At 32.4% G+C, this 16,041-nt stretch overlaps 1 protein-coding gene and 1 non-coding gene across 5 annotated transcripts in view; both read left to right on the forward strand.

The window, feature by feature from the left end:
* Positions 1 to 1,909: 1,909 nt before the first annotated feature.
* On the forward strand, positions 1,910 to 1,981 carry Trnaa-cgc. Its single transcript has one exon. It is a non-coding gene; the product is annotated as a tRNA-Ala (tRNA).
* Positions 1,982 to 3,900: 1,919 nt separating this feature from the next.
* LOC106713843 overlaps positions 3,901 to 16,041 on the forward strand; it is a 40,438-nt gene continuing 28,297 nt past the window's right edge. Inside the window, exon 1 of one of the 4 annotated variants that reach the window (XM_045679745.1) lies at positions 3,901 to 4,106. The gene's annotated coding sequence lies outside the window, so the exon portion shown is untranslated. The remainder of the gene's footprint in view (positions 4,107 to 16,041) is intronic. The other 3 variants (XM_014506730.2, XM_014506729.2, XM_014506727.2) reach the window with 3 other exon arrangements.

Genomic DNA, 16,041 nt, shown 5'->3' on the forward strand with positions numbered 1-16,041 from the left:
AAAATGTGTTGATTAATTATGCCAGATTAGACTAACTACTTATAATATTGTTAACCTAACTAAATTATTGAGGTTGTAAGTTATAATAATGATGGCACATGGTAGGTATTAGGGTTAAATTATAAGGTATTAGGTTCGCGTGCCACTTGTACTGCACATAAACATTAAAAAGAGACGTGAGTGTGTTTAATATTTATCAAAATAGTTAATTTCAACCCGGAAAAGAAGTAAAATGCAACTTATTCCACGGACATCCATCGTAACTTGACCATAAGTGCTCCTGAACTGAAGTAAGCGCTTACGTGACTTTAGATGAGTGGCCATCAAAAGTTTGGCAACTGTTGCCAATAAACATCACATTATGATCTTGTTTTCTGTTGCTCTACGTATCATGATCTTATCATTTATTGCATTATTGATTTATAATTTAAATCAGAATGAATGATGTGAAAACTGAATAGAGTTTGAAGATAATTTTTAAGAAAAGACTTCTTTTGATAGATGTAATAAACAAGTTTTATAGTTTTACTTACCTACTAATAACTAAGGCCTAATTTTAGTCCTCTTTCCCTTCCTACCCCTTTTCTTATAAGGAAAGGATGGGAAGGGGAGGTGGATTTGTTGGATGAGCTAAGCATAGGAAAGTTAAATGTTCTCTTCCTTCGTCGATTGAAGGTAGGCAACCCATCTGCAATTGCGAATGTCTATGGGCAGCGGTCGCTTCGCCATTTCGGCGAATTCATGTGGTCGCTTGCTTGTTTGCCACCGTGTAATATAAAAAAAATATCATCAAATATTTAAATATAAAGATCTGGATAGTTCTGAATGATTTGCAGATTTAAAAATCATTATATCCTAAATTCACGCTTTCCATTTTTACATCTTAAGTAAAAAGAAATATACTGTACAGATTAGTACCTACTTAATTTAAAGTAATCCTTTTTAATGCCTTAACTAATATTGCTTTAGTCCATGTAATGAGTTGTTTGAGTGCACAACCCTTTGAAGGCAGTCGATACGAGCGCCTGTCAAAGAGAATCCATGCATATACATGAATCGTCAGCCAACTGTGTGGAATACGACAACTATGTGATTAACAAGATCAAGGGAATATCGACCTTAGATAACTGAAACAGTGCTTATATTTCAATAAGCAATAAAAGCGAGTTACTTTTCACATAGAAAATAAATCCCAATGGAGTCAGAATTTACTGTGTAACTATGTCTATATTTTTTTCAAACTGAATGAGAGAAAAAATTATGTTTTACAAGTTGGTTGACAGTGAAAACCTACTCTTAGTAGTTATAATATACACCTTCTAGCTGTTATCCGCGACTCTGTCCGCGCGCAGTTAAAAAAAACTTAATAAGGGCATAGAAAAATAGATAGTAGCCGATTTTCCGACCTACTAAATATGCATACAAAATTTAATAAAAATCGGTTAAGGCGTTTCGGAGGAGTATGGTAACTAACATTGTGACACGAGAATTTTATATATATGATTTCATTATTTTACATGTTTAAGTTCTATATGCTAGTCTTTGTATATCTTAGCAAATTTAACATCGTCGTTTTTTGTTATTTTTGAATTTTATTTTCGAAACAAAGTATATAAATGCGATCAACAGACAGAGTTCGTAATAACCCATTTGAAAGTATAACAGAAACTTTGTAAAACTTGGGACGTCTTGTTCCATTTCTGTTCAAGATTTCTGCTTGACCCTTTAGTTGGAAACAAGTTGTTGTAAGATGAACATTTAATGGCATTTCATTGTTGTATACGTAAATTTAATACTTTAATAACTACTTAGACCGAGCTACTTTGTCAATGTTAATCACTCATGTACCGATCCGTAAATTGCAGATTCTCGCATCAACGTGACTTAATAGTTTGTTATACTCAGTGAAGGGGGTGTAACTCAGTGGTAGAGTGTCTGCTTCGCATGCTGAAAGTCCTGGGTTCAAATCCCAGCACCTCCAATGTTTCTGTTTTGTAGTATTACTTCAATACGAAGGAATAGCATGTCATATTATTTTGCATTTAATTAAACATTTTATGACGTTCAGAAGCCATTCGGTGGTACTTATTTTTAATTATGTATTTTCACGAAAATTTCTATTTTTACTGTATAAAAGTATGTTAATGTTATTTATAATATAACCACTTTATTACTCAACGCCGCCGTCTTAAGTTAAATTATGAAAAGATGTCTCAGTAATTGATCAAGAAGTCTTGACACTTTTCAAAAGTAAAGTATGTGATATAAATTATATAATGCAACTTATGACGTGTAATTTTTTTCTCAGATACCTTGATTGTTTTTAAAATCAAGGCAATTAGGTTTCGGAAAATAATTTTAATTGTGAAAAATAAATGTTAAAATAAATATCAGATGAGACGGAAAGAAAAATAATCGCACCCGCCTTAATCATAAATAAATAACATTTCAAGAAACTTTATTCTGGGTAAAAAATTAATTGACTCATCTTTGGTTTAGTACTCAAAATTTAAAAAAAAAGATCAAATAAAAGATAAAAGATTCCATTCACTCTTTCAAAGTATTCCGTAATTTCAAAGATGGCGGCTTCTAAATTCAGTCCTGTTTCAGGCGGCTAATTAATACTGAAATGTGAAACCACAAAAGCTCGAGACTGTAAGGTAAATGAAATGTACGAATGCTAAATAGGTCAACTTTATTCCGACGCTGTCATGCGTTTATAAAACGTTTATTCCATTTAATTTTACCAAACCTACGTTAATTGACTTAGGGGAGTGTGAATTGCGACCATATTATATTAACCTTTTTTTTTATCCAAAAAGGCCGTTCGGGTAAAAATGTAAATAATCTTTTCATTATATATATGAATGCTTAGATGGATGGATGGATGTATGTTAGAAAGTACCTCCAAAACGAAATTTGGTATATATGTAGAACAATGTCTGGAAGAATGCGTAGGCCACTGTCTTTTTTTATATTCGGCGCAGATGAAGTCGCAGGCAAAACCTAGTTATTTATAACACTTACAACAGGCAATCTTATAACTAAGTTATAACATGGATTACTGGGCAATATTCATGCAATCTGTCTCAGCGTTGCATGCTTAGAATTCTGAATATGTTACAGCTTAATCTGACAGGAATGTGTAACACAGACTATTGTAACAAATGCATGAGAAATTTATGTATAAATAAAAAAATAAATTTTATATAAATAAATTTGAAGAAGTTTAAAAAGAAACCCATAAATAAATATTTTATTTCCAAAATAGAGAGAGTATATGCTGTAATTTTTTTTTAATTTATTTTTTTAGATATGTACACTTTTTTCGCTTTAAATTAATTTTCTACCAATTTAAATATATAAATTACACGAATAAAATTATATTACGTAGATTTGAAAATGTTCGAAAATCGAGATCAACGTCGATTGTTTGAGAATACCGATTGGAGTAGAATCTTAAAGTTAGAAAATCTGAAATTGTAGCCGACTAATTTGATTGTATAAAATGATGATGATGTGTAAAAAATTCTCAACTGAAGTCTTCTGTATACTAGTTTCATGAAAAATGAATAGAAACTAATTAAATTAATTGAAAACAGCTCATTTAACGATTACTGTATAGACAATAAGAGAGCAATCACTGATTCCAGACGACCTTTTGGGGTCATCGTCGGTCGCTGGGGCTAGTATATCACTTCAGTACTTTTCCGTCGGCGTCTTATATAGTTACAACATATAAGTAACGTGCCCTACAATTCCTACGAGACGTGCTGTAATTTTCTCATCGTGGAAAACTTCTAAGGAATTGCATCGGTCTTGCATCGATGGGTGTTTACTGGCCGGTGGTCGGCGCACGCACGCAACCTGTTGTATGGTCGGTGAGTGGAGGGCGAATGCGGGGTGTGGGCGGGCGGCGGGCGCGGGAGAACGTCCTATCGATTGGGGCGAGGCTATCCCATTCCCACTGACAGTCCCAGTCGCGTTACGCCCGCGTTTAAGTGCAGTCGTGTGTATATCTGACAGCTGCCCGTTGCGGCCCGCGCCTTGTTAATCCCGTCATGCAGCCGGTGCGAAGCTGGCCGCAGTGAGAACCACATTTTCAGGTGAATTTACGATTTATATATATGTAAATGTATAGCTTCATGTTTATTTTAGCGCGTGTCTGTTTGTTTGTCATTATTTAGTTTACATGCTTTTCGACGTAAAGTTCACGCGTTTTACAACATTCTTCTTCGCTGAAAATATCTTACGCTAAAAAGAATAAGGTGTTTTTTTCGACGTGATTGTTTTATTGTTTGTTCTTTTAACGTCTATTTTGATATCATTAACCCAGTATGTGGATAGTTTATTTCACGAGTAGTTTCAACGTCTTATTTATAATGCAGCCATTAGCCTTATCCAAATAGTTTTCATTTTGCTTCAGCTAATTTTGAAGCGGACGTAACATTAACTGTTTGTTGCCTGACTCAATTGTTCTATTTCTTACCAGTTGATGAATTGTTTTATTGAAAAATTAGCAATATTTTACAATAAAGTTATGTACAAACAATAATTCAACTTATTTTATATGTAACTTAGAAATAACGTTATTAATCACCAGATTTGAACTATCAACTTTTTCAGTCTATTTTAATGGTTCTTATAAAGTTCTTCATCGATCTTTAGTATTGCGTCGCAATTTCAAGTTTTCGCGAATTCTAGACACGTTCTTACAACGAAGTCTGCTTAGGTAGGTATCTACTTACTGAGAGTTGAACAAAGGATTTGCTTCTAATTAAAGTACAAAATTGATTTTAGTTTCGTTGGCTTACAAAAACAATTGGCTCATCGAAACATTCAATTGAAATTTCCAATTCTTTTTTATCATTATACCTATCAATATCGGTGCCTATAAATAATTACTTGTATTGAAAATAACTTTTCAATGTCCCTTATTATTGCAAGAATATATATTTACTACAGGTACATTTTTAAGGAATATTTAAGTGACTCTGATGGAATGTCAACAACATTCCGAATCGTTACAACATTTCTAAACAGAAATCTGAAACCTTATGTACCTACTACGCAGCATCCTTTCGCGAAACAATATCTACATCTCATCGATATGATATCCTGCTATAGTATGTAATATTCCGGATGTAGGATAAACATAAATAACATGCGTTATATGCGCAATAAATAAATTCATCTTTTGCGTGTTTAAGAGTGACCAAGAGATAAGAAAGTAAGGCGTATGCTGTTCCTATATGGCCAATTTTATCTACGTTGAAAATTACCGCAAATCAATGGTTCTTCACGTTTTCTATGAACTAAGTTGCAACGTAGAAAGCTGCAGTTTAGATATTCCTGAATTATTGCCAGTACTTCAAATAATGCGAAACAAACATATTGCAGTACTGCGTAAATATTTTCGATTGTTTATTGTAAAACGTGCAACATCACGTACGTTGACTCAGCGAGCTGTGTACATCGTGTACATCATGTACACACATGTATACTGTGTACAATGAGTGTACAACCACGAACATTAGTTGCCACTATGTCTGGAGAATAGTCGACAAGTTGGTTTTACAATCGCACTCAGAATTGATCACTAAAGAAAACTGTCAGTGTAGATTTATCATTATAAATCTAAACTATGGGCACCACTTAACAACTCTGCGTGTAGCAATTTAAGATGTATAAACATGTTTTAAATATGAAAAACCTTTGATATTATTTTTTCAAATAAAATCCAATTCAATACTCCATTTACGTTAAAATTTGCTTTTGGAAAAATAAATTTAACAAGGTTTTGTCTATACAGTCTGGATAAAGTTGCAGTTTTAAATTCACTATGATTTAAAAACTTATAATCTACAATTTGCAATATGATTTTTAGATGCAAATGCTCGTTTTGTAACAAATATTTCAATATTGATTAATGTAGTCCATCTTAAATGAACAAATACAAAGAATAAAAGAAATCTTATTTAATTTAATTGGATTTTAAATTCTCTGAACGAAAAACTACTGACTAAATGATCATTTTTAAAACATTTTCTATTTTCTACGAACATAGTTATTAATAAACTTCGTACACTTGAAATTGTATTGAAGAAAAACAAACGAATAAAAATTAATTAAGCCAAGACATGTATGAATGTAAATTTACGATTTGTTTTATCTATCTAATAATGTATGCGGAAAACTCGAACATTTCGACAGTTAACCTAATAAAATGTGAAACAAATAACTACGAAAACAAACTCGTAAAATAATTACTTGTATACCTTTACAGAAGTATTGCAATGAAATGTTTGAAAATGGAACATTTTCGTAAGGAATTTACAACCATTTTATAAGCGGAAAGCGTCGGTTTCTTTGACTTTTCTGAAAAGCCATAAAAAGGGTCGGCCATTATAATTTCGCCATCTTGGCTGGGCGCTTTTGTTTTCCCGCCTTTTTATTATCTCTTCAACCGTCTAGAGATGACGCGCTTGTGTCAAATGAATGGTTTCTTTACAACGGAGCTTGTTTATTTTGTTAAAAACAGAACTTTTTGCTGCGATCGCATTGTGTTGCTCCGCCATTTGCTTTTAGAAAATAAATCGTATTTTTATGCATGAGTTTTACACTGATTTTTCTTCAAGATTAAAAATTATATTGTAAGGAAAAAGAGTACAAGTTGAATAAAATATACATTAATTATATTCGCAGTTAGTAATCCCACTCTTAGAGCAACCAAAGCGTGCGAAATTCTGTGCGCACAAAATACGCTCCTTGCCTAATAAGTCAGTAGGGCGTTAAGCTTTCGTCACATAATAAACCCGCGTTTTAGTACAAATATGGCACTCACGTTCCGCGCAAAATGATTCAATATATCAAATTTCCCTATAATACTTTATACACAACTTTTATTAAAAAAATGTTGCAATAAAAGGTAGTTTTTGGTTTATTGAATTGATATAAATTCTTCTAAAAATATTACCAAATTTAAATATTTCGGTTTCAATAATTAATTTAAAACACACAAGCAATGTGTAAATTGTAGTAAATTTTCAGTTATATGGTTAGATGTGTATAGTCAAATTATTTTAATTTTTGACTATGACGCGAATTCTCTTATTATATTACCTAATTATTACAAAATAATTCTGCAATAATTTAGACGAAACTTAAGAAAGGCCTTCTTATGAAACTATATATAACTTATACGATGCAAAACTAAGGAGCCTCTAGTAACATAATGGTACTAATTTCTGTGTTATGTTACAAAATATTAATAAGTTAAAACACTAAAGGTCAATACTGTGCCATTCAAGCTAACTGCGTCATATACTTAGCCAATGACTCAACAAACAGTTGGACTTAACTGTGTCGTAGCCGCTACGCCGTAGGAATTGCGCACTACGCTTTTAACGCCCTTCCCTACAAGCTTTGATTATAGTACACAGGCGATAGCGGACGCTGTAGCGGTATGACATATACAATACCTACTGAAAATAATATTTTAGTGTATGATTTACTTATGTTCACTTAAAAGTAACAAAAAAACTAGACTTATTTATCCTTCAGAGAGACATTTCAAAAGGGTTTTTATTAACCATCATAGTTGGCAATCTGTGAGTTAGCAGCCGCTAAAAGTCACCAGCATTTAAGCTACATCGCTCCCGCTTTCGCCTGTCAATGTAAAATTTCTTCAGATATATTTCCTGCTGGGTTCCAGTCTAATAAATTCCGGCGCCAGTACATCCGGTACCGATGTAAATGATTGAGGCCTTTCATATCTGGCAACCGGCTGAAGTCTGTACTTAAACATAATAAGGACATTGCAGTCGTACATTATTTTTTATTAAGCTAATATGCGACGCTGAATGAGTCTGGATTTATTCGTCGGAGCTGATTCAAAAAGTTTGTGTGGTAACGCTCTGACGTTTATACTTTCATAAATTTTGTGTGGCGTCATTGTGAAGCGTTTCGACATCGATATAACGTCAAACGTTTAGCACTCTTTTAGCGTTCTAACAATAATATTAAAACATTTGTATACTATTTTATTTCTTCATGAAACACGTATTGTAATCATATCTTACTAATATTATAAATGCGAATGTTTAGATGGACGGATGGATGGATGTTTAAAAGCTATCTAGAGATGTTTGTTAGAGCTAGAACGACTCAACGCATCTCGATGAAATTTGGCACAGGTGTAGAACATAGCCTGGAAGAACACATGGGCTACTAATTATTTTTTTAATTCCACACGTACGTGGTCTCGGGCGACAGCTAGTATGTTAATAAATTAAAAAAAGTACTTCTCCCAAGTAAGACATGATGTTCAAAGAAATTTTCCATGTAGAAAGAATTTGCATTTTTATCGTATCATCGGAGGCAATGTCGATATTTGCATATTTTTATGAGGCCTTTGTTATTCGTCGGACGGAAATGTTGCTTCTTCCAAATTATACTTGTCATTAAATTTATAATAACTTCTATTTGTTTCTTACTTTAACTTTTTACTACTTATTCGTGTAATAATTACGAAAAGAGAAACGAATCACTAGGAATTTTGATATGTATACAGAACACAACCTGGAAGAATACTTAAGCTACCTATAATACAGAAAATGTGTGCGATTCTCGTGCGATACGTTTGATTTTCATATTTAGTCGCGCATTTAATTCTGTGCAGACGGAGTTCCGGGCAATATGGCTAGGTGTTTATACACCATCTTATTTTACATTGCAATAAAATCCAAATTAACATGAGGTATCCTTACCTCGAATATAATTTGCAGTCTTAATTTATCTCTAATGCTCATTGAAGCTTCAATATCATACTAAAATCGATAGCTATTGAATCATAGCCATTTAAATTAAATCATTATACAGATCTCAGCGACAGAGGGCGCCATGAGAGGGCCATTAAATCATCGTTAATACGCAAATTATGTTTGCTTTTACCTGACATTGACATGAACGACGCTTTTATGTTCCCTAAAGTTCGGTTCAATTACTTTATGAGAAGATTTCGATATAAGTGAAAAAGTTTTCCATTACTACACAACTGTAATTTTTCTGCAAATATTTCTCTATAACTCTATAATATGTAACTCTGACTGTCTGTCTCGCTTTCACACTTCACAAGTCATTAAAAATGCTACCCGAATACAGTATTTCACGCGGACGATGTCGCGGGCACAGCTCGGAATTAAATCAATATTGATTTATTTTACAGATAGATTTCCGAACGTATTAAATTTTAGTCACCGACATAGCAAATTTTGTTATCATAAAAAAAACTTGCGGCGTTTTATCGTACATTTAAAATGGATTAAAAGCATTAAACATTGTACAATCTTACGAGTAACATATGATGCAGTTGTATCATTAACAGTCGCAGTCGAGTGGAGCCCATTAACTAATGTGCCACTCGAAAAAATGAGCGGCGGACTGTGGAGTGTTTGCTCAACGCTCAGTTCTCACTCGCTCAGCGTTCACTCGCTCAATACTGAACGTTCATTCGTTCAGCGCTTATTTGCTCGACTGACTGAGCTATTGTTAGCTCTCTTGTTTGATACATTTCCAATCGAAATTATTGCTGATACGAGTTAATAATTCCTTTCCAATAATTCAATTGTTGACGCCAAAATAATTGACTACTTGACGTTTTATTGTTCAATATCTTTCTGTAGAGGGTTTCCACTGCTGAAACATGTATACTAAAACATATAACTATTTCTATTTTGTGAGAAGAATGGAGAGGGATAACAATATGTTTTGTAAATGTTTGGACATTGAAAATGCACGGAACTCTCGATTCTTAAAGAATATCTTAACACCACTGATATTTTGTATCATATTTGGCAAACGTATCCAGCTTTCAGAATATCATCTTCGTCCTTCGTCAAAATATATGATATTTATCTGCCTCATAAATCTTGTCGTCCTTTCGATCCCAAAGGGCCGTCCCTCGCCCTTCAACTATCAGATAAGGGCCTTGGAAGTGTAGATTCAAATTCCAAACACCGAATTATGTCGTTGTGTTTCTTTTTTACTTGCATTTTCATTTCTTAATAGTTCTAATTTTATTTTTTTTTTTATTCATCAACAATCCTTTTATTATTTTAGATGATATTCAAAATTTTACTATTAAAAGGAACGGTATACTTTTCAAGATGAAAAAATGTTTTGTTGACTGAAAATCTTATATATGAAATTCTCGCGTCACGGGGTTCGAACTTGAACTCCTCTATTTCTACATCTATTTTTCATAACCATTTAGTTTTTTTTGTCTTTAACTGTGCGCGGACGGAGTCGCGGGCGACAGCTAGTACTTTATAAAAATTGAAGAATAATGGTACGCTATTAAGTACAATCATCCTCAACGTCGAAAAATTGTCAGGCCAGAAAAAATAGGCCGCACCACTTCGCCGATAACACCGCTTATTATCTCTACAAATTGAATTGTCCAGACCAAATAAAGTCTCAGAAGTATTTACGATAACTACGTGACGTTTTTCAAATATGACTGACGTCATTGCTAATGGTTTGTCGTTTATTTAACTACTCGTAGCTAACTTAAGTTCTATGATCGTTTATTTTAATGACTTTGTGATTATTATTTTGTAGGTATAAGTCGATATAAAATTTAAGCACTAATAATTATACACTTTTACGTCATCACTGGTAGTGTCTTTCATTGAAATTACTCATTTATATTTGGCAAAGGATGAAGAGAACCGGTTAAAGGAAAATTTACGTTCGGTGTGACAGTTCTTTTTTTTTTTTTTTTTATTTATTTTTTGTTTCTTACCTTCTTCAATCGGCAAAGATTACTAATCCTATGATAAATTAATTATTGTTTTTTTTTTTTACTTTAAAGGTGTTACAAAACTTAGTGACCTTTTTGCAAATATTGTATCAATAAATAAGCAATACATCGATGAATATTTCAAATATTTCATAAAATATGACGTCACATCAACATATATGCTATCGCAATCTACTAATGGTATGAACCTGACTGAATTTTCAAGTATCACACGTCAGCATTTATGACTCTACCTACCCCCATTATTGTTTATTGCAGTCATAACTGTTATAGCTGAGTAGATAATTATATACTCAAAACATGAAAACTGAGTAATGTTATAGAAAAATATATGAGAACGAAATTATTCTTAAACCAGCAAAAATGTAGAATATTCTGCTTATAATAGCTTTTTAATATTTAATGGATAACGAACACAATGTCTCAGTATCTTAAGTTAATTTGCTTCTACTTTTAAGTCTATATTTATACATGTATTGTAAAGTCTAGATAATATTAAATATGGGTATGAACTTGACCTTTAAATGTATGTAATTTACTGGCAAGATAATTGCTGGTAACAAGGCGCCAGACATCCGCACGACATCGCGCACTAAACTCTTTATATTATTATGTTTGAATAGTTCCTACGTAAAACTACATAATATGTATGTCGTCAGTATCCGTGGCTAAGTTTTCAATTTGTCTTTATTGCTTTAGGCACCTAAATTTAAAAAAAAAAAAACTCTTAATCGCTACGTCCTAAGACTATGATTCTAGGTCGACACTAAGTGAAGTTGACAATACAATTTTCCTTTACTTTTTTGTTTAACTTTATTTTTGTTGATGTTAAAAAATTAAATTTTCATCCAGCATTTTAGATAAAAGGTAAAACATTATTTACTAGTCTACAGACTTTGAAGGGCTCATTAAAAAGTCAATGCTTACAGAACAAAGAGCCCCTTTCTCTAATCTCTACGCAAAAACCGATTTTAAAGGGCTAACTACATAGTATATAACATATAAAACATATTACATTGTATCGATAAACCTAACATAGTACATTAAATAATATATATGATGGAAATAAATATTAAACTGACATAAAATTAAATACATATATTGATTTTACTGTCCTTTACTCCATATGTCTAACTCTCACCAAGACAATTATAAAAGCTAAATAGAAAAACCAAGCAATTATAATTTTATATGAAAAGATATAAGTAGAAATATGTATAACTAGCTTTTACCCGCGACTTCGTCCGCGCGGAATAAAAAAAATGCACACGAGATAAAAAAGTTCCTATGTCCGTCTCCTAGTTCTAAGCTACCTCCCCGTCAATTTTCAGCTAAATCAGTTCGACCGATCTTGAGTTATAAATAGTGTAACTAACACGACTTTCTTTTATATATATAGAAGATTAGATACAATACGCTTTCCGCAAATTCATTAGCGTAGAATACTCAAGACCTACAGTAAAAGGCGTTACAAAATCGATTCGACAGTTTCAGAGATTACCCAGCACAAATACGGACTTGCGGACAGACAGAAATAGAAAATTATTTAAAAATTAATTTTCTTGTTACATACGTACTCTAATTTTATATATAGATTTGTAATAGTATTCTTATAGACATCCTGTATAGTAAATGTTCTAGAACATTTTAACGTAAGTCACTTTTTTACATTACACAGTAATTGCTTTGAGGCACGGAGTGGACATTTTTAAAATACTCCTTTTACGAATTAATAGCACTGGGGAATTTGTGGCAGCCCTGGATCTCAGACAACCCGCGTTGTTCGCCCACCAAGCAAACAACGCTTTGTTGAAATTTAACAATTTCAAATGTTCTCGTTTTAGATCTCGTCAGTTGGTGAATAATCATGTAGGGAATTTTCAAATTATCCCAAGATCCCATTATTTTTTTTTTTTATATCATGAATTCGCCGATATAGCGAAGCCACCGCCGCCCATAGACATCCGCAATAGGAGGACGGAGGAAGGTACGCACAAATGAGCAGAATATAAAAAAAATACCTTTACATTCCGATGCACTTATGTCTCATAACAAGCTTTTTCCTTTTCGTTTTGTTGCAATTTTAAGAAACTCACATGCTTACGATATTCCTCGTCGTTTCCTTATTTTATTTGAATCAAAGTGTTTTGTAAATAAATCTAACGTATACAATGTGGTTACAAATTATTCAGACACGTATAATTCGCAGAATAGTTACGAAACGGATGATACATCATTTGGCAATATGACAGATGACAGCGCGGACAATGCCTAGCCCACACGTCGCCACGCCAAACTAGTGATGTGCTTAGACTCTTTTGTTGGTTTTTATTTTGTTTTTAAATATGACGGTTGTTTATTTAAATAGAATAGAATTTTAACGAGAATGTGAGTTCTATTTGTGTAGTTTCAGATATTTTTATACATTTTTTTCATTAATGAAATGGTTACTGTTATTAGTATTTTTTATCATGAAACTAAACAAATTAGTAACATAATTTAGTAATATTATATTCTACTAAACAGTTAGTGTTTTATTTTATTTATGGAGAGTTTTCAATACTAAAATACTTGTATGAAAACATTCTATCATGCGTTTATACTGTATGTTTTTGAACACGTGTTTCGGATATATGATTGCCACAGATAAAAGAAAAAATTATAGAAGTAGATGAAAATTTTGCATTGTAAAATAATCCAGTAGTAAAACAACAGAGACAAACCGTACGTTGGTAGGAAAGGAAGCGTCCAGTGCAAACAAAATCTATAAATACTTGGCCATCGGTTCGTCTGTTTGTTGACTCGCCATTGAAATGCGCTCGTCGCTTCGTCAGCTCGACCGGCTTTATTGTGCCTGTAATCACAGATAAAGGCGCTGGCTACCGTTGTCATAATAAACGATTTGAAGCTCATCTTGTAATACCTAAAATATCTACCAGGAGGTCATAGCTTACAGTGAATAAGAAGCGAATAAGCTCTTTGATATGTGACTAACTCTATTGGAAAACTACAAGATGTTACGACTAGACATAATTTCTTGATCGAAGGGTTATGGAAACATGTTCCTTAGCGACATATAAAATTATAACACTTACGATGACGTTATGTGTTAGTTTTCTGTATATAAAATATAAAAACAAACAAATTCTTCCGATTTATGAAGCTGACAAGTTGTTTAAACATGCTAATTCCAGGAAATACTTATCAGCTATTTATTAAAATAGACGATTATTTAAAGTTAACAAGCTGAGAAGCTGACGAAAAGCTCTTCAGCACATTTAGTAAAAAAATATGGATTTTAAACTATACTTATAGCTAGATACAAAGAGACCAGGCAACATCAACATTCCCGTGCGTTTTTCCATTTGAATTTTAATTTACGTATTAATTTTATTGCATGTACAAATAGAAATCAATACGTTCAATAAACATTTTATTGCGGCCGTAACGTTTTATTGCAAACAACATGAGCTACAAGTTCACGCAGGTATCGTAATATACTGTAAATACTGTCGATGACGTTACACGTAAAAACAAATTTTTTTTATTTTTTTTTATTTAATAATTTAAGAGGCTTTGTCGCAATGCGACCATATCGCCCCATAAGCCTTCCAATAAAAACAAATTTAGTTAATTACAAAGAAAGATAAATAAACTCTAGAAATCTTTTTCAATATCGTACATATTAAAATTTACATTTACATATTACATAATTTACATTTTAAAATCCTTTTTTGTGTTATTTTTACTAATCTAAGTAAGACAAACGTAGGCTATGATCGTTACGTAAGCTTATCTACGGAACAATCTTAGTTTATAAAAGAATTAAAATATATGAGTAGCTTAATTTTATATCACTTTGGTTAGGGTCACTTTACAGTTTGAACAAAGAAATTCACATTCTTGTAACAAACAATAATTTACGTATGCCGTATCTCTTTGCGTAGTTATAATTATGTGCCTAAAAACAGAATTAGTTGTTCGTTTTAAATGGCTCTCAAAACATTGTGTACTTGATTCTACGTCTTTACGTAACGTAAAACTGATGAGTAAGAGACACCTATTTTCTGGTAAATCTTGCTACACCTACATTCTCATAGTCGCATTAAAACTTTCAAAAGAACCAAAACGTAAACAAAATAAAACTACCCACAATATCGTCGTTCGTTTGTTATCAAAACGCCATCTAGCGCGCGCGCCGGAAATCATAGCCGTAAATTTTGTATTAATGTCTGATCGTACCGTCCGGTTGTCTGTACAATAAAAGACATTCACTTTCAATGAACGAGATGGTCTCATGTACAAACATTTCAGTTTTAACTGCCGCAATAGTTTAAACAAATCGTAAAGTTACATCAGACGTGTGAAGGAAAAATAGACAAATTAAAAAAACAAAACTTAAGCGTGAAGTTGGCATCTTTCTATACTTTACAATTTTACGTCTTTTGTCATTGTATTCAAAATAAACCATTATAAAATTATTCGCATTTTCTCATAATTTCAAATTAAACGTTTAGAACATTTAACTAAAAATATATATCGTATTTTATTGGCAGCAATGAAGTGAATGCTTAAATCAATTAGCGCTGTGTAAATAAATAAATCCGTAACGTTTCGGACTCACCGTTGATCTTTATAATGTTTTTATAAACACTCATTTATAAAATGTTGTTAAGGTAGCCATCAAGACGTCAAGAACACACGGACGTCGCGTTATTCGCGCTGAATGCTGTCGACATATGGAATATAGTTCCGAAATTATTCTTTTGTTTATTTCTACTGTATAAAATGGTTCTGTTTCGAGGTCGTTGCCACTGGGATTAACTGCTGAGATTATTATTTGAGTATTCTAGAGATGTTTGTTTAAAATTATTTTGTTCAGATGAAAGTATTTTCAGATTTGATTCATATTTGTTTATTTGTTCTGAATGTATGTTTAATTCACTGAAATGATACGCAATCATCAAGGGAGAACAGCTCACAGGAACACATAGGTGTTTATTTGTAAATCTTGAAAACAAATATTGAAATACTAATTGAAATCAAATCTTACTAATATTATAAATGTGAATGTTTTTATGGATGATGGATGGATATTTGAAGGTATCTTCAGAACAGCTCAACAGATCTTGTTGGAATTTGGCATAGATGTAGAATATAGTCTGGAAGAACACATAGGCTACTTATTTAAGTTTTTTTTTTAATTTCCGCATTGACGG

This window comes from Papilio machaon, chromosome 10, assembly GCF_912999745.1.
Source record: "Papilio machaon chromosome 10, ilPapMach1.1, whole genome shotgun sequence".
Lineage (NCBI taxonomy): Eukaryota > Metazoa > Arthropoda > Insecta > Lepidoptera > Papilionidae > Papilio > Papilio machaon.